Source organism: Cetorhinus maximus, chromosome 2 (genome assembly GCF_964194155.1).
Source record: "Cetorhinus maximus chromosome 2, sCetMax3.hap1.1, whole genome shotgun sequence".
Taxonomy (NCBI): domain Eukaryota; kingdom Metazoa; phylum Chordata; class Chondrichthyes; order Lamniformes; family Cetorhinidae; genus Cetorhinus; species Cetorhinus maximus.
This window is the reverse complement of record NC_135880.1, coordinates 175,550,831-175,575,720: the sequence shown is the minus strand read 5'-3', so window position 1 is coordinate 175,575,720 and position 24,890 is coordinate 175,550,831. Positions and strand designations below refer to the sequence as shown.

The window sequence follows — 24,890 nt, the reverse complement described above, 5'->3', positions numbered from 1 at the left end:
TCCGTCATCACCGAAAAGCCACTGGTTCCACCATTGGTCATGGCGAAGAGCAGTGGGAAACCAGGGGATTGGGAAGCCTACAAAGACCAACAGAGGACAACTAAAAAAGAAATAAGGAGGGAGAAGATTAAATATGAGGGTAAACTAGGCAATAATATTAAAGAAGATTGCAAGAGTATTTTTAGATATATAAAGGGTAAGAGAGAGGCAAAAGTGGACATTGAGCCACTGGAAAATGACGCTGGAGAAGTTGTAGTGGGGAACAAAGAAATGGCGGAGGAACTGAATAGGTACTTTGCGTCAGTCTTCACGGTGGAAGACACGAGTAACATCCCCAAAGTTCAAGAGAGTCGGGGGCCAGAGGTGAGTATGGTGGCCATTACCAAGGAGAAGGTGCTAGGAAAACTGAAAAGTCTGAAGGTGGATAAATCACCTGGACCAGATGGATTACACCCCAGAGTTCTGAAGGAGATAGCTGAAGAGATAGTGGAGATCTTTCAGGAATCACTGGAATCAGGGAGGGTCCCAGAGGATTGGAAAATCGCTAATGTAACCCCCCCTGTTTAAGAAGGGAATGAGGCACAAGATGAGAAATTACAGGCCGGTTAGGCTGACCTCGGTAAGAATTTAGAGTCCATTATTAAGGATGAGATTTCAGAATACTTGGAAGTGCATGATAAAATAGGGCAAAGTCAGCATGGTTTCATCAAGGGGAGGTCATGCCTGACAAATCTGTTAGAATTCTTTGAGGAGGTAATGAGCAGGTTAGACAAAAGAGAGCCAATGGATGTTATCCACTTGGACTTCCAAAAGGCATTTGACAAGGTGCTGCACAGGAGGCTGCTCAGTAAGATAAGAACCCATGGTGTTAGAGGCAAGGTACTAGCATGGATAGAAGATTGGCAGGAGGCAGAGAGTGGGGATAAGGGGGTCCTTCTCAGGATGGCGACCGGTGACTAGTGGAGTTCCGCAGGGGTCAGTGTTGGGACCACAACTTTTCACTTTATACATTAATGATCTAGATGAAGGAACTGAGGGCATTCTGGCTAAGTTTGCAGATGATACAAAGATAGGTGGAGGGACAGGTAGTATTGAGGAGGCGGGGAGGCTGCAGAAGGATTTAGACAAGTTAGGAGAATGGGCAAAGAAGTGGCAGATGGAATACAACGTGGGGAAGTGTGAGGTCATGCACTTTGGTAGGAAGAATAGAGGCATAGACTATTTTCTAAATGGGGAGAGAATTCAGAAATCTGGAGTGCAAAGGGACTTGGGAGTCCTAGTCCAGGATTCTCTTAAGGTTAACTTGCAGGTTGAGTCAGTAGTTAGGAAGGCAAATGTAATGTTGGCATTTATTTCGAGAGGACTAGAATATAAAAGCAGGGATATGCTGCTGAGACTTTATAAGGCTCTGGTCTGACCACATTTAGAATATTGTGAGCAATTTTGTGCCCCGTATCTCAGGAAGGATGTACTGGCCCTGGAGAGGGTCCAGAGGAGATTCACGAGAACGATCCCAGGAATTAACATATGAGGAACGTTTGAGGTCTCTGGGTCTATACTCGATGGAGTTTAGAAGGATGAGGGGGGATCTGATTGAAACTTACAGAATACTGAAAGGCCTGGATAGAGTGGACATGGGGAAGATGTTTCCATTAGTAGGAGAGACTAGGACCTGAGGGCACAGCCTCAGAGTAAAGGGAAGACCTTTTAGAACAGAGATGAGGAGAAACTTCTTTAGCCAGAGAGTGGTGAATTTATGGAATTCATTGCCACAGAAGGCTGTGGAGGCCAGGTCATTGAGTGTATTTAAGACCGAGATAGATAGCTTCTTACATACTGCCCAGCCCCTAGACTGTAACCCCATAGCTGCCACCTTGCTTATTGATGAACACATCTACAAATGAAGGCACATGAGTTGTCTAATGACCCAAGAATCCTTCCCACTCGGAGCCAGTGAAACATGGCCTTATGAGGCTGTGTCTCAAACACCTCAGGACTGGTGTTAGCCGTTGTACTGCCCTTATGCAGAAGTGGGGATCCAGCCAAATGAGTTCTGCCGACTGAGTCCGGAGAGACATCCCAGATGATGCAACATCTTCCAGAATGCCCTTTACTCCCAGAGCTTTGCAGCCCTCAAGGTCTTTAACCATCAAGCCAATGCCTTCATGGAACAGTGGTGAGGAAACGTGACGTGACAAGGAAAAGATTGCACGATAAATACCAAAATGAGCCTAGAATCATAGAATGATATAACACAGGAGGCCATTCAGCTTATCATGCCTGTGCCACCTCTGTCAAAGAGCTATCCAGTTAATTCCAGTGCCATGCTCTTTCTCCATTAACTTGCAAATGTTTCCTCCTTCAAGTATTTATCAAATTCCCTTTTTGAAAATTACAATAGTATCTGGAATGATGGTGAAAGCAGATTCAAAGGACTTACTTTCCTTGCCCCTTATTTTTTAAATCTCAAACAGTGAAAAAGATCCTTCCAATGTAGCAACTTCTGGAATTGGAAATTCTTCAGTAACCTGGCCTTTGATAAGGTACCGCACAAAAGATTAATACACAAGATAAGATCACACGAAGTAAGGTGTAATATATTGGCTTGGATAGAGGATTGGCTGACTAACAAAGCAGAGAGTCGGGATTAATGGGTCTTCTTCTGGATGGCAAGCTGTAACTAGTGGAGTGCCAAAGGGTTTGGTCCTTGGGCCCCAACTATTTACAATCTATATTAATGACTTGGATTCAGGGATAGAAGGTACTTTAGCTAAATTTGCAGATGACACCAAAATAGGTGGGAAAGTAAGTTGTAATGAAGAAATAAGAAATTTACAAATGGATATGGACAGGTTAGGTGAATAGGCCAAAATTTGGCAGATAAGAGTTTAACGTGGATAAGTGTGAGGTTATCCATTTTGGTCGGAAGAATAAAAAGGCGACATTATTTAAATGGAGAGAAACTTCAGAATGCATCAGTGCAGAGAGATCTGGGTGTCCTCGTGCATGAATCGCTGAAAGCTAGTATGCAGGTGCAGCAGGTAATAAGGAAGGCAAATAGAATTTTGGCATTTATTGCTAAAAGAATAGAGTATAAAAATAGGGAAGTGTTGTTGCAACTGTACAAGGCATTGGTGAGACTGCACCTGGAGTACTATGCACAGTTTTGGTCCCCTTACTTGAGGAAGGATGTAGTTGCATTGGAGGTGGTTCAGAGGAGATTCATTAGATTGATTCCAGAGATACGGGGCTTGTCTTATGAGGAGAGATTGAGCAGTTTAGGCCTATACTCGCTAGAGTTTATAAGGATGAGAGGAGATCTAATTGAGGTATATAAGATGCTAAAGGGGATAGACAAAGTAGACATGGATCGGATGTTTCCCCTTTGGGGGCATTCTAGAACGAGAGGCCATAGTTTTAGGCTAAGGGGTGGTAGATTTAAATCAGAGATGAAGAGGAATTACTTTTTTCAAAGGGTCGTGAATCTGTGGAATTCACTACCTCAGAGTGCAGTGGATGCCGGGATGCTGAATAAATTTAAGGAGGAGATAGACAGATTTTTAATTAGTAGTGGGTTGAAAGGCTATGGGGGGAGGGTGAGAAATTGGAGTTGAGGCCAAAGTGAGATCAGCCATGATTGTAATGAATGACGGGGCAGGCTCGAGGGGCTGAATTGCCTACTCCTGTTCCTAGTTCTTATAGGTATATAAAGGTATACTGCCTTTCGTGAGTGGTGCCAGTGCAGCACATGGTACTGGATATTGGGAAGAATATGGAAGTGCAGAAGCTTAATGTTTTGTTTTTGTTGTTGAAGTCATTTAATTGCCTTCAAAGTCTTCAACCATCAAGACAAACCCTTCATGGAACAGTGGAGAGGGAAAACTTAGAGACATGAAGGTTGCATGATTCATACCAAAATTAACCTGGAATCATCGGATAGAATGTACTATTCAAAAGAAGAACACTTCATAGTTTTTGTTTGATACTTTCCTCTTATAGGTGCTATAAGAAAAGACAAACTTTATCTCGCCCTATTTTAACATATAGGATTTGGGGTAAGGGCAATTCACTCATCTTCCCGGAAGAGGGCGAGCTTTCCCAATGATAAATTTATTTTTTTCTTTAAAATGAATTGAATTATTGCAAGGTCCCCTTTTTAATTGTTGCATTTGCAAGTCGAGACAAACCGGTGGTGAATTATAAAAGGTAAAATTTTCAATACAATCCCACTGCCAACTTCTTGTTACATTGAGAGGGGCGGGGCCAGCGCGAGCACCAGGGACGTGAATGTACGCAGGCGCAGTGTCGGTGAGGGCGCGCAGCCGCAGTACCAGCTCCAGGGCGGGGAACGTGCGCAGGCGCAGAACGAGCTACGTGGAAAATGAGTGCGCGCAGGCGCAGGACAAGCAAGACGGAGAGCGCGGTGGCGTTAGGGTGAAGGGGGGGCGAGGAAGCCATTTGTTGCTGCACTTCCGGTCCGAGCTAGTGTTTATTTCCGGTGTCGGTGCGAAGGCTCCGTGTGAACCACCGAGCCCCCGTCTTCCGTTCCGCCCCTCGGGGAAAACAAAACGCAGCGGCGGCGGGTGACGGCGACGGTGGGTGATCGGGTCCCCTGAGAGGCCGCGCTCGGGCTCGGGATTAACATCGGGGGAAGCCCACGCGCTGGCGGCTCCCTCGCTCTCACGCACCGGGCAGAGAGTGAGAGTGGAGCCGGGGCCGCCGTGCTGTTCCTATGGAGGCCGAGGTGCAGGTGGGTACGGGAACCGCTGGCTGGGACTCGGGGAGCGGGACCGCCTGAGGCTGGGGGCCGCTTCTTCCCCCACCATCCCCTCATCCCCATCGGGGTGACAGGCCCCTCGCTCCGGCTCCAGGGTCATCATGGTTCATTCTGCATTATTATTGTGTTGTCTTTGTGTGTCTCGTTTTGTTTTCACTCGCTGCCCCGATTGACTCCGAGTCTGCGCAGTCCTGTCCAAGCGGCCACACAATAGACAATATCGTTTATAATTTATATAGTTTATAGATAATCTATATGCATTCTGATAGGGGGAAGTAGAGAGAGACTGATAGACAGCATCATATCTAATCTACACCATCGGTCTCTCTCTGCTCCCCTATCAGTGTATATAGATTATATGTAAACAGTATAGATTATATATGATATTGTCTGTTTACGTATAATTTCTATACACTCTGATAGGGGAGCAGGGAGAGACTAATAGACAATATCATATACTGTCTATATATAATCTATGAACACTGGGGGAGCATAGAGAGGCTGATGGACAATATCATACTCTATACTGTTTATATATAATCTATGCACACTGTATATACTCACAATAGCATGAGCAAAGAGAGACTGATAGACAATAGGATTTAGGAGCAGGAGTAGGCGATTTGGCCTTTTGAGCCTGCTCTATTATTCAATAAGATTATGGCTGATCTGGTTGTGGTCTCAACTCTACTTTCCTGTCTGCCCCTCATAACCCTGTTTAACTCTGCCATGTGTGAAGTCAATGAACCTGCCTCCACTGTTTTCTGGGGAGGAGAATTCCACACCGCTATGACCCTCTGAGAGAGAAAAAAATCTCTTCATCTCAGGCTTAAAAGGGGAACCTCTTATTCTTAAACTGTGTCCTATAGTTCTGCTCTCCCCACAAGTGGAAGGATCTTCCTGGTATCTACCTTATGTAGTCCTCTCAGGAACTTATATGTTTCAATAAGATCACCTCCCATTCTTCTAAACTCCTGTGGATATAGAAAACAAGGAAATGTTGGAGGTATTGAACTGGTATTTTGTGCCTGTCTTCACTGTGGAAGACTTAGAAAAGTTTGCAAAGCTATTTGAAAATCAAAAGATGAATGGTGGGGGGAGGAACTTAAAACTGTCACCATAATGAGGAAAAAGGTGCTGGGAAGGTAATTGGAACTAAAGGCTGACAAATCCCCAGGACCTGACGGTCTGCATCCTAGGATCTTAAAAGAAGTGGCTGCGTGGATAATAGAGGCATTGGTTATAATCTTCCAAAATTCCTTAGGTTCTGGAAGGGTCCCAGTGGATTGTAAAGTAGATAATGTAACATCTTTATTCAAGAAAGGAGGGAGACAGAAAGTGGGAAACTATAGGCCACTTGGACTAACGTCTTTAATAGGCAAATTGCTAGAATTCATTATTAAGGTGCTTGTAGCAGGATACTCACCTACACACTTAGTCACCTCCTCGAAAAATTCAATCAAATTTGTTAGACATGGTCTCCCCCTGACAAAGCCATGCTGACTATCCTTGATTAACCCCTGCCTCTCCTAGTGGAGATTAATTCTGTCCCTCAGTTTTTTTCCAAAAGTTTCCCTACCACCAATGTCAAGCTCACTGGCCTATAGTTCCCTGGCTTATCCCTACCATCCTTCTTGAATAATGGTACCACATTAGCTGCCCTCCAGCCTTCTGGTACCTCTTTTGTGGCCAGAGAGGATTTGAAAATTAATGTCAGGGCCCCTGAAATTTCCTCCCTTGCCTCCCACAGCAGCCTGAGATACATCTCTTCTGAACCTGGGGATTTATCCATTTTTAAGCCTGCTAAAATCGCCAATACCACCTCCCTCTTGATGCTAATTTGTTCAGCTATATCAGGGTCCCCCTCCCTGATTTCTATGCCTACATCGTCCTTCTCTAGTAAATACAGATGCAAAGTACTCATTTAAAACCTCACCTACATCTTCTGGCTCCTCACACAGATTGCCACTTTGGTCCGTGATTGGCCCTACTCTTCCCCTGGCTATCCTCTTGCCCATAATACACTTTAAAAACCCCTTTGGATTTTCCTTTATTTTACCCACCTGTGTTTTTTTCATTGCCCCTCTTTGCTCTCCTAATTTCCTTTTTAAGTAACCCCTTGCACTTTCTGTATTCCTCTAGGGCTTCCATTGTTTTGAGCCCTTGCTATCTACCATAAGCTTCTCTTTTTTTCCTTATCCAATTCTGTACATTCCTTGACATCCAGGGTTCTCTGGACTTGTTGGTCTCACCCTTCACCTTTACGAGAATATATTGGCCCTGCACACTCACTATTTCCTGTTTGAATGACTCCCACTGCTCTGATGTAGCTTTTCCTACAAGTAGCTGCTCCCAGTCCACTTTGGCCAGATCCTGTCTTATCATATTAAAATCGGCCTTCCCCAAACTCAGAACCTTTATTTCTGGTCTATATTTGTCCTTTTCCGTAACTACCTTAAATCTTAGAGTTATGGTCACTATCACTGAAATGCTCCCCCACTGAGACTTTTACCACGTGCCCGGTTTGTTCCTAAAACTAGGTCCAGCACCGCCCCTCTCTTGCTGGACTTTCTGTGTGCTAGCGTAAAAAGCTCTCCTGCATACATTTTAAGAATTCTGCCCCTCTAAGCCTTTCTCACTTTGTCTATCCCAGTTAATATTGGGGTAGTTGAAATCCGCTACTATTATTAACCTATTGTTTTTACACTTCTCTGAGAGCTGCCTTACATATCTGCCCTTCTATCTCTCCCTGACTGTTTGGGGGTCTATAGTACACTCCCAGCAATGTGATTGTCCCCTTTTAGCTTTTGAGTTCTACTCATATGGCCTCATTTGAGGAACCTTCTAAGATATCATCCCTTCTTATTGCAGTAATTGACTCCTTGATTAATATTGCGACACCACCACCTCTACACACACACGCACCCCCCCCCCCCCCCCCCCACCCCCCCCCCCCACCCCCCCACCCCCCCCCAAGCGGCCTGGTCTCATTTGAAGATTCTATACCCCGGAATATTGAGCTGCCAGTTCCCCTTCCTCAACCATGTCTCAGTGATAGCAATGATATCACGCAATGATATCATATCCCCATGTGTTAATCAACACCCTCAACTCATCTGCCTTACTCGCAAGACACCTTGCATTAAAATAAATGCCATTCAGCCTTGGAGAAAATAAAAGCTCATGGTGTAGGGGATAACATATTAGCCTGGATAGAGGATTGACTGGCTGGCAGAAAGCAGAGTATGAATAAATGGGTCTTTGTCTGATTGGCAGGATGTGACTATTGGGGTCCCGCAGGGATCTTTGCTGGGCCTCAACTTTTTATAATTTACATCATTAATTAAGGTGAGGGGAGCAAAGACATGGTAGCTAAATTTGCAGATGACTCAAAGATAGGTAGGAAAGTCTGTTGTGAAGGAGAAATAAGGAGTTTGCAGACAGATAAAGATAAGTTGAATGAGTGGGCAGAAATATGGCAGATGGAGTATAATGTGGGAAAATGTGAAGTTGTTCACTTTGGCAGGAAGAATAAAAAGCAGAGCATTACTTTACTGGAGAATGACTGCAGAATTCCGAGGTGCAGAGGGACCTGGGTGTTCTGGTGCACGAGTCACAAAAAGTTAGTATGCAGGTACAGCAAGTAATCAAGAAGACTAATGGAATGCTAGCCTTTATTTCAAGAGGAATTGAACAGAAAAGTAAAGATTTATGCTTCATTTATACAGGGCATTAGTGAGACCGCATCTTGAATACTGTGTGCAGTTTTGGCCTCTTTATATAAGGAAGGATGTAAATGTGTTGGAGGCGGTTCAGAGGAGGTTTACCTTGATTGATACCTGGAATGAGCAGGTTGTCTTATGAGGATGGATTGGACAGGCTGGGCTTGTTTCCACTGGAGCTTAGAAGAGTGGGTGACTTGATTGAAATATGTAAGACCCTGAATGGTCTTGACAAGGTGGATGTGGAAAGGATGTTTCCTCTTGTGGGTCAGTCCAGAACTAGGGGGCACTATTTTAAAATTAGGGGTCACCGTTATAGGGCAGGGATGGGGAGAATATTTTTCTGAGGGTTATGCGACTTTGGAACTCTCTGCCTCAGAAGACAATGGAAGCGGGGTCACTGAATATTTTTAAGGTGGAGGTTGATAGATTCTTGTTAGGAAAGGGAATCAAAGATTATCGGGGGTACATGGGAATGTAGAACCTGAAGCACTAATAGATCAGCCATGATCTTATTGAATGGCGGAGTAGGCTCTAGGGGCCAAATGACCTACTTCACCTATTTTGTATGTTCTTATGACACCCAAGTCCCTTCGAACATCAACAATTCCATTCTCACCATTTAAGAAATACTCTGCATTTCTTCTTTTCCTACCAAAGTGGATTGCTTCACATATTTTCATATATTCTTTCTGCCATGTTCTTGCCCACTTACTTAGCTTTTTTAAATCCTCTTGAAGCTTCTTTGCATCCTCATCATAACTCACATTCCCACCTAACTTTGTGACATCAGCAAACTTGGAAATATTACATTTGGCCCCCACATCCAAATCATTGATATAGATTGTGAACAGCTGGGGCCCGAGCACTGATCCTTGCAGTACCCTACTAGTCACAGCCTGCCAACTTGAAAATGACCTGTTTATCCCCATTCTCTGTTTTCTGTCGGTTAACCAATTCTCAATTCATGCCAGTCTATTATCCCCTATCTCATGTGCTCTGATTTTGTTTACTAACCTCTTGTGTGGGACCTTATAGAAAGTCTTCTGAAAATCCAAATACACGACATCTACTGGTTCCCCCTTATCTATTCCACTAGTCACACCCTCAAAAAGTTCCAACACATTGTCAAACATGATTTCCGTTTCATAAATCCATGTTGACTCAACCCAATCCTACCATTATTTTCTAAGTGTTGATTATCACATCTATTATAGTAGATTGTAGCACTTTCTCTATCACTGATGTTGGACTAACAGGTCTGTTGTTTCCCATTTCCCCTCTCCCTCCTTTCTTTAAATAGTGGGATTTAATTTGCATAATGTTCATATATAATCTACACACACTGAATATACCCACACAGCAAGAGGAACGGAGAGAGACTGATTGACAATATTTTCACATGTAATATATATACTGTTTATGTATAAATTTACATACACTCTGTATTTACCCACACAATAGGGAGAGCAGAGAGACTAATATAGATAATATACACATTTGTCATAGATATGCGCACAGTTTCCATATATAAAAATATATATACTCAATAAGAAGAACAAAGAGACAGACAAATATAGGTATATATTATATATATAAAATATACATATATGTACATATACTGTTTATGATCCACATAGACTCTTGTATACACCCACACAATAGGAAGAATGGAGAGGAAGACGTTATATATAAATGCACACATATCGGGGGTGCATAAATGGTAAAAACTGCACACTGTTGTCTACACAGACAACAAAACTGATCACAATACACTGATTAGATATATACACAGATGTGCACACAGTCTGTACGCACAGACAGTCAGAGACTGGAATATTGAGAGAGGCCTGGAATGGATTGTGTGAGTGTGTGTTTATGTACACATGCATGTACACACTGGTTATGCACATGGCCACTCTGTGCATACGCACACACACCTGGCTTGGATTTTTCCTATGGTGGGCGGGTGGGGGCGGGCATGGAGCCGATTGCGGGCTGCGCTCCGCCATTTTACATGGATGGGCCAATTAAGGCCCGCCCAGCATAACATGCAGCCTGTAGCACCTGTGCAGACTGGGGGAGGAGGGAGAGTCCGGGCCTGCGCTCTTTCACGCATGTGCGCAAAAGAGCGCAGCAATCTCCCTGAGGCACGGAGCTGCCTGGGGGAGATTGAATAGATAATAAAACAGTTTCATAACTTATGTAATAATTTATTTAAACATGTTCCCCCCATGTGACAGAGTCACATGAGTTGGGACATGTTTGTAAAGGTTGGAAAATTTATTTATTTAATAAAAGCTCCCGCCCATGGATGAGGTTTCCTGAAAAATGCAATGGCCGCTTGGGTTTTTCGCCGCCCACCAACCTTAAGGTTGGACATGCAGCGTTCTTAAATACTTTAATTAATCTCTTAATGGCCTTAATAATCGCCTGCGCGCTCGCTGAATGAAATATCGCAATGACGTCGGGATGCACGCCTGACGTTATTACGCATTACTTTACACATCGGCGTGTTGGGCCTGTCCCCGCACATTGACCGGAAGATTCCGCCCCTGGTGAATATGTACACATGCTGAGCAAATCCAGATCCCAGTTAACACGTGCATGCAACATGACAAAATGTCTCAGTAGACATTAATTTTTTTTTTGCTGTATTTTCCTGATCTGGCTGAAGTTTGAATATTCATTTTAAATTAACAAAGCGACAATCTACAGAAGCAGTTTTCTCTTTCCTCTGTAAACATAGTTTATGATGTGGGAAATGGCTACTTATATCTCAATGAACTGTGGCTGGCAATATTTGACTAAATAACTGAACACTGTAGAAACCACGGGCTGTTCATCACTACTTGGAAACCTTTGTTCAGCATGAAATTGGTGTTGGAGAGTAGAAATACATAGCATTACTCTTTAGAAAATTGTTTAATTTGACCAGCGAGGGTAAAATGTTTGCAATCTGTGAAAAATGAGTGAGCAAGGGAGAATTCTAATCACATTAAGTCAGCGGTGAATTTGTTCCTTTAATTGTGTGCTGAACTTGAGAAATTGACTTGACTTCACCTGTAATTATATTTTTTCATAAGCTAAATCCTCACCATTTTCTGTGTTGCAATATCAGAAACTTTTAACATGCTTGCTTTCCTATCCTCTCCTAGTATTATCTGCAAAACTGGTTAAGTTTTACCTCTTGATTTCCAGCAACCACAGAAATGTTGTTTGATGTCTACTGCATTTCAGTACAAGCTCTTTGCAGCACCAGAATGCTCAGTAGAACAGGCAAACAACATAATCTTGAATTTTATATTGACACATGCTGGTTGATTGCCAAACAGTATTGCGAATAGTATTGGCTTTTCTGCAAGTGTGCTCAGTCCTGTGCCGAGATTCAACTACATTTTTCAAAAATTTAACAATGATTACACAGAGTGTACAAGCTACACGAAAGTAGGCATTTGGGTATATGGTAGGACGCAAACTATAAATCCATCGAGGACTGTCGTGCATCCCTCCTGAAACCATGGATTAATAATTAATGCCATTGTTCAGTAATATTACCTCAGCTTCTATTTTTGCAGCCTAGTCTGGTGATAGATAGAAACTCTGTTGATATGTATGCCGTTATGATTTCAGTGGACTGTTAAAATGTTATTTACTCACCTCAACATGGCATCACTGCCCATCTACATTTTGACGATGAGTGCCAATGTCTTGTCCATTATGCTGCAGATATTATACTGATAATTGTGAGAGTTGTTGGAAAGTTAGACCTGACTTTTGGATAGTTCAAGAACGGGAGCTTACAGAAGTAACCTGGGACTTTCGCAAAGAAGCAAATTTAAAAACCGGAGCAATAAACAGTTCTTACGGATGTGTGTTGGTGGGGGTCAGTGGGGGGTGGTGCAGTTCAGCGGTGGGAGTTTCATACTTTGAAAATCCTTATTATTAAGTTTTAATCAGGTGTTTGGACAAAGAGAAGTTTTTTAAAAAATACTCCACAGTCCAACAAACCCGCGTTTGAATGTGACAGCACCTTCCAACCAATCCTTCGGTTTGCTACTGCCAATGATAATATGTAGCATAACCTGGCCGAATTTATCAGATGCCTGTGTGTTTAACAAATGGTGCTTAATTTTTGTTGTCACTGCAGCTAAGGATGTGTTGCCCAGTGTGCAGTGTGGGCAAATATTAATCTGGAATTTGAGTATTGTTGCAAATGGGAACTGGTATGCTGAATAGTGCATGTGCTCTGTGTTTATACAATCTCAAAAACACACAGCCCATGCTGTTTTCAGCATATTGATTTTAATGCATTTTCTTACAATCAGCTGCAGATTACTACCCAGTCAGTTTGTCATGATAACACTGCAGTGATTTGCATAGAATTACATAGAATGCACAGCACAGAAATAGGCCATTCAGACCACCGGTTTCTCCACATGAGCTGCTTCCCATCTGACTTCATTTAACTCCATCAGCAAATCCTTCTATTCCTTTCTTCCTCACGTTTGTCTCGGTTCTCCTTAAATGCAGGTATTCTATTTGCCTCAACTGCTCGACCTGGTAGCGAGTTCCACAATGTCTCTGTGTACATAGATTTTTTTTCCCCTGAGCTTTCCATTTAATTATTGGTGACTATCTTGTATTCATGGCTTCTAGTTTTGATTCTTGCTTACAAGTGGGAATTTGAAGCCATTTCCCAACCAGCCTTTCCTCCACTCCCTTTTTTAAAGTAGTTGATCTCTTGCTGGGATAGTAGTTCCATGTAGAAGTGTCACCTTGTTCACATGGTGGTCGTATTGCGTGTCAGTGAGTTATTTGAATGTGGTAGAAGAAAGGTGCCACAGCTAGCCCAATCGTGTTTTTTTTCTGTATTGCCACTGTCTTCTGGAAAGTAACCATGGGAGTAAATCTGGCATCTCCCTCTCTGCATCTGTGGTTTTCAAGCCATTTGCAACCCCACTGCAGTCCCTAAGTGAGATAAGCTAATAGTGCAGACATGGATCGAACCTGAGACTTCAGATCAGTAACAGAACTAGTCATTTGATAAATTGATTGTTCCATTGCACTCCTGGCTGGGTCTATCTTCCACCCCCCCTTAAACTTAAGGTCATCTAAAACTCTGCTGCTCATATGCTAACTCGCACCAAGCCCTATTCACCCATCACGCCTGTGCTTACTGACCTACATTGGCTCTCACTCTGGCAAGGTCGCAATTTTAGAATTTTTATCCTTGTTTTCAAATCCCTTCATGGCCTCGCCCCTCCCCCGATCTCTAGCCTTCTGCAGCAGCGTGACAACCCTCCGTGTTCTCTGTGCTGTTCCTATTCAGACTGCTTGCGCATTTCCCGATTTTAATCGCTCCACCATTGACGACCATGTCTTCAGCTGCCTTGGCCCTAAACTCTGGGAGTTCCCTCCCGCAACGCCTCCACTCCTCTCTCTCTCTTTCTGTAGGATGCCCCGTAAAAGTTACTTCTCTGACCAAGCCTTTGGTTACCTGTCCTAATATCTCCATATGCAACTCAAGTGTTGGATCTTGTCTTGTTTGATAACATTGCTGTGAAGCGCCTTGGGAAATTTTATTGTATTAAAGGTGCTATATAAATGCAAATTGTTGTTGATAAACTTGATTATCTAGAAGACAACTGTGTCCTAGCTGTCAATTTTCACATTGGTATCTGCTTCTGTGTTTGTGGGCTGGGGCACATATTGAGTACAAGGTGGTATTCTCATTGGAGAATTCAAGCGACAAGTTAGTAATCACTTTATTTTGACTGCCATTAATATCACCCGGTAACCTCCCTACATTGTGATCATTACGTGGTAACAGCTGCCTGCAGCTTACACATGGACGAAGTACCTATATTTTTAATGCATCTTCAATTCTAGCTGAATTGCTGTTGGGGAAGTAAAACAGTGCATCAGTGCAGCCTGTTTAATGACCATTGACCTGTGCAGGATGTGAGCCTGTATCTGATGCACTGTGTCCTTTGCAATTGATACCTTGGATGGTTATAGCATAATTTGTATGGAGCACTTGGACCATGTTAGTCGATAACTAACTATATCTTGGGGAACCATGCTTATTTCACAAGGCTCTCTCCTTAAGAGAGCATTGCTTTTTGCAATTTGCAATTGAAAAGCTATTTTTAAAATGCACAATTTTGATACTCATTAATTAAGACAAGTCTGCTCATTTGATCACTCAACAATTTGTGTTCTCTCACTTTACTAATGCTGTCCTATGCTGATGTACGGTGCGACATCATCCATGCTTGTATATATATTCAGTGTTATTTCTAGTGCACTGGTTGCAGTCAGTGCAGAAGTAAAGTTTTGAAAATTTAAAAGTGGTCCCGCAGACCATAGAAATCATTGAAAATTTACAATATGGAGACCATTCAGATCATCGTGACCATGTCTGTGCTAGTTTACCTTTCAGGTTGTATTGATGGAAACAAGCTGATAGGATAGGAGATTTTTCCTAACTTCCAAAACATCAGCAACAGCTGGAAGTCTAGAAAGCAGAGCTGTGCTTAAGTTTGTTTAATGTATGGAGCTCTGGTTTTCTAAAATCAAGGGATGTGGTATTTGTTACACAAGTGCTTAGACAGTTATTTTAAGATTGAATCTTTATTGTTTGCCAAAGCTTCTAATATTGTAGTGCCTTTTATGTTGTAAAATATTCCAAGGTGCATCATTCAAGCCTTATCAAATATAATTTGACAATGATCTTTATAAGGAAATATTAGGACAGGCAACAAAAACTAGTCAAAGAGATAGGTTTGAGGAGAGAGAGGTTTAGGGAGGGAATTCAAGAGCTTAGGGCCTTGATGGCTAAAGGCAGAGCCACTAATGGAGAAGCACTGAGAATTTGCAAAAACCAAGAGGCCAGAATTGGAGAAGCACCGAGATTTGCAGGGTTGCAAGACTGGAGGAAGTTACAGAACTGGGGTAGGTTGAGGTTCCCATTACTACTCCTAGCTTGGTGACAGTCAGGCAAATGTTATAATACCTTACAAGTTGCCCTAATGATAGCTAACTAAACTTGACCGTGAATTCAAGCCTTTCCTGATCTGTGTGTCTCAGTGCCCACCTTGAGGCATTTACCTACTGCTCCAACAAACTAGCTCAAACATTTAGTGTCTTTTAATATTGAAGCCAGCAAACAATTAATAGACTAGATTCCAATAATACACATTATGAATTGTTGAAAATGGTTATTAGTGTGGAAAAGGTGTAGGCCACAATAAATTTGTTCTTCAGTGTATCCTTGCTACTAACTGCACTAAAGTCTTATTTTCACAGCTTTAAAAGGATTAAGTTACCAAGCGTGATTTGTAGCTGAGAGACAGAATGGTAATGATCTATAGCTTATCAAAGCAAACTATTCATGGGGGTAGCCTACAACCAATGGAGAGGGAACATTTTCCAGATTCCAGGAAAGAACTAATGTTAAAAATTTGTTATTCAACAGTGATAACAGGACATTGATGCAAGTACACTGGAATGTTCCTTACTTCCCTGACTGAAAATCCTGGCGTGTGACAGCAATCATGTGGTTTAGTTAGTATGACTTACTTCAGACCAGAGCCTTCCGCAAAAAAAAAACAATTGCCTTCTAGACTTTAATATATAATTTCTTCTAGTTGGGCAGCACTGACCAAGGACTGTTATTACTTCAGGATTGGTCGAGTGATGTTACAGACACATTCAAGTTCACAATGCTGTCATCTTTATAATCCTTTCACCAGCATCGCTACTTCTAACTGCCCTCGAGGTACTTTTCACATAATCAAAAAAGGGGGAAACTGTGGTGTTTTGGTTTATTTGTTAAATTTGTTAATTGGATGAATGAACACCGAGCGTAGATGTACAGTGGGTACAAGCTCATACCCTCATAGAGGATAGAACCATTGTGTCTGCTGCCCTACATGGGGAGACAGTGGCATAATGGTAATGTCACTGGACAGAGAGCATGGGTTCAAATCCCACCATGGCAGCTGGTGGAATTTAAATTCAATTAATAAAATCTGCAATATAAAAGCTAGTCTCAGCAGTGGTGATCATGAAACTATCATTGATTGTCGTAAAGACACAGCTGGTTCACTCATGTCCTTTAGGGAAGGAAATCTGCTGTCCTACATGTGACTCCAGACCCACAGCAATGTGGTTGACACTTAACTGCCCTCTGAAATGTTCTGTTCAGGGACAATTAGGGATGGGCAACACATGCCAGCAATGCCCACCTACCATGAAAGAATAAAGAAAAAAATATAAATGTCTGGCACTGAGTTTAAACAGTATTCTGATCGTGCAGTTATTTGGATCATTATAAACCGGACTGTGCTCTCACGGTTTATGGCTCTGTCCAACCCATTCAGTTGAATTACTGCTTTGTAACACATTGTCAACCGTTTATTATCCTTGTGTTGATGAACTGGCTTCATTAATTGCTGTGGTGGATGCAAGTCAATTAAATCTTTATGACCCAACCCAGTCTGTGGAGCAGAAATGTTTGGATAAAGTTAGTGTTCTAGTGAGGATCCTGAAGTGGGGCTGCTTGTACATCCAGGCAGCACTGTATCTTTTTGCTAAAACATGTTGGAAGCTGATTAGAATGTCTTCAATGAAATGGAGTTAACTTGAAGCTTGACAGTATTGGATTGGGGGTGGGAGTGGAGTCTTTGTCATTCCCTATTTTAAAAGAAATTAAATCAAGTGTTACATTTCTGTAGACTTACAAGTGCAGTGTTTCATGAGACAAAATGGCTAATTATATCCTCGCAGTTTTGACTATCCGAGGTGCCAGCTCGAGCTTCAAAAACCCTCTCTGAATGATGAAGTGTTAATTAAATCACTTGCATCCCATTTTGGCTCTCGCAACAGCCCCATTAACAGGTTTATAAACTATGTTTATTTCGTGTCTGGGTCATGGTGATCAGAATGTCACAAAGAAGCTAAGTGAAGGGTTGTGGTGCTTGTGTGTGCAGTAACCTGAACCAAGGCATGGTACGATCGTATCTTGCAGTCAGTATATTACTGAGTCATTTAAATTGTATCTAGTTTCTGTGCAGTTTCAACTGCTGATAACCCAATACCACTGCCACCTGCCAGTTACCAGACACCTTGCATATGGCATCTGGTCTCATTACATTCCTGATTTAAAACTTTGAAAGTGAACACAGTGCCAGAGACGAGGAACAGGGTGACACTGAAGAAAAAATGCTGTCATTTTTACAACAAGCAATTGTTTTCTTTAAAAAAACCTCAGATCGATGAAATTGCAGGCATTGTTGAAGAAAGGGGGCAGGGAGACAGTTGCAAGTTTAAGGTTAGTTTTTTCCAAATGAGCGCCTATGCACAAACAAAGCTGTGGATTGTACAGTAGACTTGTGTAACAAAGATCTTGCCAGCACATACAGCTCAGGCAGATTTAATTTTGTTTGATGTGTATTAAACATGGACATTGGAAGCCGCATCTTGGGTCAGTTGGCACTGGTTATGCAGCCTTAACTTTTCCTGTTTGCTTTTATGTTTAAGCTGTTTAGGTTGTCAGTCGGGCTTGCAGTGTGGGGCATTTGCGTGTACTGCAAGCTATATATATTAATACACGGGGTCCTGTTTGCAGACAGAATGAACATGTGCACACACTGCGCCTGTTTCAGCTAAACAAAATGAGTGACAGCCATTCGCTGGTCATGGCTTTGCCCTGAAGAATGAACCAATCAGAGTCAAGCTGCCTGGTTTAAATTTCAAACAATGCTTGGCAGCTGTCAGTCACCATCAACTAGTGCATTCTGCACGGCAACGCCTCTACCAATTAGAGTCCACTTGCCAACCAATCAGCACTCTTTTCATACAGTATGAATTGTTGTTCCCCTTTCACTTGGTCTTGCAAATTGTCCTGATGAGTGCAAGACTAAAAGCTTTGACAATAAGTCTCCTTTTTTCAGCAATGCTTAAGCTGTTTTTAAGAGTTAAACTGTCAGGGATACTTGGGAGTCGAGGTGAGTGTTATATCTTGATTTGGGTTACTCAAATTGACTTCAGTTTGGGAAGGTTGTAAGCCAACATTTAGCCAAGATGTTAAGAATATATTATACTGGTCAGTATCCTTAATGGGGCTTATTTTACATGGACTATTCAGTAGGTCAGTAGATTGTACCATAAATATAATTATTTTAATGAGATTTGATTTTTTTCCTTAGGTAGGAGGATATCATAGTGTTTATGTAAATAAGAGTCACTGCAAACGTGAAAGCAAAATACTTAAATTGTAATTAATTTCTGCTAGCAATCTGTCCCGCTTCTCTCATATATAGAAGTGCTTTTCAAGAACTTGATTAACAGGTGTAAGATACAATTGAAAGCAATTGCCCAAAGCTAACATTGAATTGCTTAAAAAAAAATTGGGCAATCAGTGTTTAATTTAGTGCCTGTAATGTTTAATTTGATACTTCAGGAAGTTCCATTTAATTTTTTCCCCCTCTTCCACCCCTGTTGTTAAAGATGATTTTTTCAACATAAGTAAATTTTTTTTTTCTCCCCACTATGTCTGGTTAAGGAAAAGCAAATATAACTTCGTAAAACGGTAGGGCAGTGGATCTCAAAGCATGGTGCGCAAGGTTCCTTCGCATGGCCCTCCAGGTTTGCAAAGTCATGGCCATGGGCCAGACAACAGAACAGGCCAGGACCCTCATCCCCGTCACTTGTGTGATGCCACGCAACCAGACTGGCTTCCAAGTGCGCGGCACAAGTTGTCATAAGCGCGAGCAACAGCAAAGTAGTTTTGTAAGCGTGATTTATGTTACTGTCACAACATACAACTGCAAGATTGGATTTTCAACACTTGTGCGGCTGTCAACAAAGAGGAATCAGCTGAACTTTGGGCCCTGACATGAGACTGAAGCTTTCCAGCTTGGAACCAGACATCGCCTCATTGGTATCTCCTCAAAAGCAGCACCATTCTTCACATGAATGCTGATGAGCATTTTTATGGTGGCAAGTGAAAGTGGGTGTGATAAGCCTTTTCTCCTGCCTAAGTGGCCTGTGGATGAAGAAGTTTGGGAACCAATGCCATAGGCCATTGTTTTGCCTTATGTCTTGCCATTTATAAAATCCGATTACCTTGTGACTGATTGTTGTCCAAACATGGACATGCTGTGGCCAACAGTGTCATGAGATGAATGCCTCTACTCTTTTTGAAGATGACCAGAAAGTTCCCATTTTGTGAATTATCGCAGCCTCACATGCAGTATCTCACAACTGATGAATCCTACAGTAACTTATGATTTGACACATGAGTGGAAATATTCATCTCACCAAGCTGTTGGCTCGAGTGTGAATTTTATGGTGCACATACATGGATAATTTTAAAATGGAATTAAGATTTTTTGTGGCAGAAGTTGTGGAGATGTGAAAACCTGGTGGGTCTGTGTGAGTTTCTGTTTTTCAAAGCCAGTGTGTGGTGTAAAAGGAATTAAGTGTGGAAGGAAGGCAGCTTTTTAGCACATGGATGAGAATGAAAAGGTGACACTCATTTCCACAATCAGTGTGATGGCCCCTCCCAGCTTAGTTCTCAGTACAGCTATTTCAGGGTCTAAGTGATCAGTACAGTTGTTTTTCGGCACTTTCAAGAAGCTCGAACTAACTGAAACATTTTCAATAAAAGAGCCACAAGCAAGTTCCTGTCTTGTAATGCATTCTCTGCGTTCAGCATATTATTTGAGGGTAGCGCTTCCATTATCCTCCTTGTCCATGCAGGGCATATCTTGACCTGTTCTGTATTGACTCCAGGGGAGCACCTCTGAATTTGACTCCTTTTCTTCTTTTCCCACCACCTAGAGAAATGTCTGATCGCCGCTTAACATCTCCCTATGCAACTGCTGAGGTCAGTGTAACATACTGATGGCATACCAATCCGTATTGCTGCTGTTTAGGAGCATAATATACTGTGCTGTTGTTCTGTCCCTACACTGTCACTCTATCCCTCTACCATGGACTGTCTGATCTGTGCACTCTAAGTGATCACCCAAGAGGTGTACAAGACTAGAGCATCTCTCCATTCAAATCCTGTAATATCACAACTGAAAATGATAACTTTCCATCTGGGAAGTCTTGGGTACAAACTTGGATCTTGTCATTGGTGACACAGTAAATTGAAGCTCAGTGTGCTGCATCATCAAGTCCTGAGATCTGTTGGGGTGTGTGGGTATGGTTCGGCACGTTACAGTTGAATTAGTAACAGCTTTCATTTAGAATCTCTGCCAGCCGTTGTAAACGAGTGTTAGCTGCGCTCAGCGACAGGACTCTTACATTTGAGTTAAAAGCTGGAGCTTCGAGTCCAATGCCAGGCCTAAGCTGACTCGCACATGCAGTAGTATGGGAGTGCTATTAAGTGCTACCTTTCAGCTGAAGGTTCCTTTTGGCAGTTGAGTAGAGCACACTTCCCAAACTTCTCTGACAATAACCACTGTTGTTACTGTAACACCATGTCATAAAGGTATAAAGTGTTAGAAAAATGTTGGGCTCCAATTATGATGTGATAAGTCAAATGTTTGGTTTACAGTCCCATTACTTTTGAGAAGTTAAAGTAAGACTGCTTTGGCCAAGTAGATTGATAGAACTTGAATTTCTGAAGCGCCTTTCACAACCTTAGGATGTCTCAAAGCCGATGAAATATTTTTGAAGTGTAGTCACTATTGTAATGTAGGGAAACATGACAGTCAATTTGTGCACAGCAAGCTCCCACAGACAGCAATGATCAGATAATCTGTTTTCAGTGAATTGGGTGGAGAGAGAATATTGAAAGGATACCAGGAAGAACTCCCTTGCTTTTCATCAAAATAGTGCCATGGATTCCTCCATGTCCATCTGAGAGAGCAAGCAAGACCTCTGAAAGATGGCACCTCTGACAGTGCAGCTCCGTACTGAGCCACGCTGATGATAAGTAAATCTAACTGAAACCTTTGAGGAGACCTGATGACAAACTCAGAAGCAAACAGAGTAACTGGCTTCTTGGGGGATATTTTTACAGCTGATTTACGAGAGCAAAATTTTTCCCCAGTAAAGATTGAAAGACTTTGGATATCTTTGAGACCGTAGTAGACATTTTAAAAATTAAAATAAAGTTGGCACCATAAAATCTCATTTGCCCTCCTGCGCAAGCCATTTCAGCAAGGCATTTTCATTATATACAGAAATGGAGCTTAAGCTATTCTGCTGGTGTTTTGCTTGCAATGTGAATGTGATTTAAAACTTTACATTTAATGCTAGCCAGAGTGTGGTTTACCCAAATCAAAAAACAAATTTGTTTGCTGAATGAATTAATAGGAACCCTAAGCAGTTTAGAATGTTCTGTTGTAATTACGTACTGTAGTTAAGTAGTGGCCTAAATTGATTGGGGAAAGTTGCTGGAGAGAGAATCCTGTTTCTGTAATAACAAAACTTGGCAATCAGATCAGATTGAAGCGCAACCTGCAGTTGTATAAAAACATAAGAAAATAGGAGCAAGAGTAGGCCATTTGGCCTCTCAAGCCTGCTTTGCCATTCAATAAGATCATGGCTGATCTGATTGTTGCCTTAACTCCACTTCCCTGCCTGTGCCCCTGTAAGCAAGCTAGTACTCGCCTGTCCCTGCTTTTGTGATATTGTGGCTCTATATTTCTTTATCGCACCTTTAATGTAGTAAAACACCCCAATGAAGGTATGGCCACCATCGGTGGAGCGATGAAAATCGAAGATGTACAGGAGGCTAGAATTGGAGGCGTGCAGAGATCTCAAAGGATTGTATTATTATTTAATAAAAGACCACTGTGACAAGGGATGGTTGCATATTTATAGAGCACTAGTTCCCATTTAAAGAGCCAAAATCTGAAACGCAACCTTGACCAACAACCTCTGTTGCCTTGGTTAGATGGCTGATTAATGACTGTCAGTAGATGGTATGTCTTATATTAATACTGGACAGTCGTAACTTGAGGGAGAGTGAAGGGGAAGAAGAAAGAAAACATCACAGGCACTTATTCATAGGAACAGGAGGAGGCCATTTAGCCCTCGAGCCTGCTCCATCATTCAATGAAGTTGTGACTATCTATGCCCTAACCCCATGCACCCACCTTTGTCCCTTATCGCTTAATACCTTTAATTAACAGAAATCTCAGATTTGAAATTAACAACTGACCGAGCATCAACTGCCCTTTATGGAAGAGAATTTCAAACTTCTACCACTCTGTGTATTTCCTAACTTCATTCTTGAAAGGCCTAAATCCTGCTTTTAGGCTATAACCCATAGTTCTAACCTCCTCAGAGCAAAACTAGTTTCTCTCTATCCTTCCTGTAAGTTCCTCATAATATCTTTGAAATTTTGATCAAATCACCCTTTAACCTTCTAAATTCCAGAGAATACAACCTAGTTTATGTAGTCTCTCCTTGTAATTTAACCCTTGGAATCCAGGAATCATTCAGGTAAGTATACGTTGCCCTCCCTTTAAGGCCAGTATATTTTCCCTGAAGTGTGATGCCCAGAACTGCTCACAGTACTCCATGTGTGGTCTAACCTATGAAATCCTCCAGCCTTGATTGTGTTGCAGTAAAATGACTATATTGCTTATTCCTAAGACAGTCCATTAGAAACCAATGTACTTGGTCACAAAATAATGGGGCGCAATTTCTCTTTTGATCTTTGGGGAGCAGAAGGTCAGAGAGCTATTCGCACTAGGTCAGTCTGCCTATCTGAGGCTTAGATGTAAGTCTTCAGTCTGCCCTATGAACATGGGTCTTATTGAGCATGGATGGTAAGTGTAACTGAGACTCAATGAGTGAGACGAGCTTATGGTGCTCCTCAAGTTGCCCCTGAAGGTTTCACAGCTCATGGAGCACTTCATAACTACAGCGAGCTGTTATGTAACATAATACGTAACAGCTCACTGCTGTTATGCAAGTAGACAGCTTACACGCACTTGTTCATCCAGGCTGGACTGCTGGCCAGGACACCAGGAGAATGTAGTAATGCCTCTGCACAGCCACAAGTGTCAGATTAGAATGTGAGATTTCAAGTCCTGCTACAATGCTTAATCTCTGAATCTTGTGACTGGGATGCGAAGAAATGCTACTACTGAACTAGGCTGATACAATTGGACAAATTAGGGTTCTGCATGAAATTAACATACTCCAGTTCCAGTTAACCAGATTCCACAAAGCCTGGGGGGCCTATAGAACAAAAATGTGCGTTCACCACAGCTAGTGCTTTCCATGTTAACACATAATGGCAATAAAGACAGATGTGCTTGAAATTGTTGCTATCTTCAAGTAAACACACAATAAATGTTTAGTTTGTGAATATACCTTGTTGTGTCATTTGCCTTTAAGTTATAGACTAAGCAGTGTCTAAAAGTCAGAGATGTGCTCTTCTGTTTTTCTGTAACCTATTGGCTCTAGAAATGTCATATTTCTCATAGTCATTCTGAAATGGAGCAATCAGTGGAACCATGGAGTGAGATAAGTTTTATAACAGTCCACTTCAGGTCTTTACCAAGTGCTGGGTAAACATTTCCAATCCTGTTCTTTTTCATTTGGGATTCAGTCCAAACTTCACACCAATTTGGCTACGCTGTATTAAAGTAAATTGCAAGCCATGAAGAATTTTATGCTAATGAAGTTTTCTGACTCATTCAGCAGCAACGTGTGGCTGTGTCATATTATTTTGGAAAATGCCAGCTTTTCTAATTGTCCCTATAATGCAATATATCATAAAACCCGAAAAACTGGCCAGTACTATAATGTGTTTCTGTAAACGATATGAATATTTCCTAGTGAGTTGCGTAATCATTGATTGATGCACCTGTCAAGGTTTTGAGTTCTTTAAACTGTTAATATGTGCTTGCCTGTGGAAGACCTGCCTCTGGTTTCCAATAGGAATCTATAGAAAGGCCTCTCCAATATATGCGTTGGGCGGGTTGGGGGCGTGGTAATCTGGGGAGCGGCAAGAGAGGGAGATGATTGTATTGGGAGTGATATTGGCTTCTTTTCCCAGCAGTGTTAAGCTTAGATAAATTTTAAACCATGGGCATATGATATCAAATTTGGTGGTATGTGCATTGGGACAGTTGATGACAATATCACCCCTGAGTCACAGCAAGGTCCCAGATTCAAGTCCCACTCCAGGGCTTGAACACAAAAATCAAGACTGATGTCCAGTGCAGTACTGAGGGAGTTCTGCACTGTCGGAGGTGTCATCTTTCAGATGTGACATTAAACCAAGACCCCATCTGCCTGCTCGGGTGAATCTAAAAGATCCCTGGACATTATTTTGAAGAAGAGCAGAGGAGTTATCCCCAGTGTCCTGGAAAATACTTATTCCTCAAACAACATTACAAAAACTGATT

The 24,890-nt window shown here is 42.1% G+C and overlaps 1 protein-coding gene across 6 annotated transcripts in view; it reads left to right on the top strand.

The window, feature by feature from the left end:
- Positions 1-4,514: 4,514 nt before the first annotated feature.
- kiaa1958 (KIAA1958 ortholog) overlaps positions 4,515-24,890 on the top strand; it is a 117,401-nt gene continuing 97,025 nt past the window's right edge. Inside the window, exons 1-3 of one of the 6 annotated variants that reach the window (XM_078571110.1) lie at positions 4,515-4,750; positions 19,070-19,516; positions 20,350-20,395. The gene's annotated coding sequence lies outside the window, so the exon portion shown is untranslated. Of the gene's footprint in view, positions 4,751-19,069; positions 19,521-20,349; positions 20,396-24,890 lie in introns of all 6 variants that reach the window. The other 5 variants (XM_078571104.1, XM_078571125.1, XM_078571118.1 and 2 more) reach the window with 5 other exon arrangements.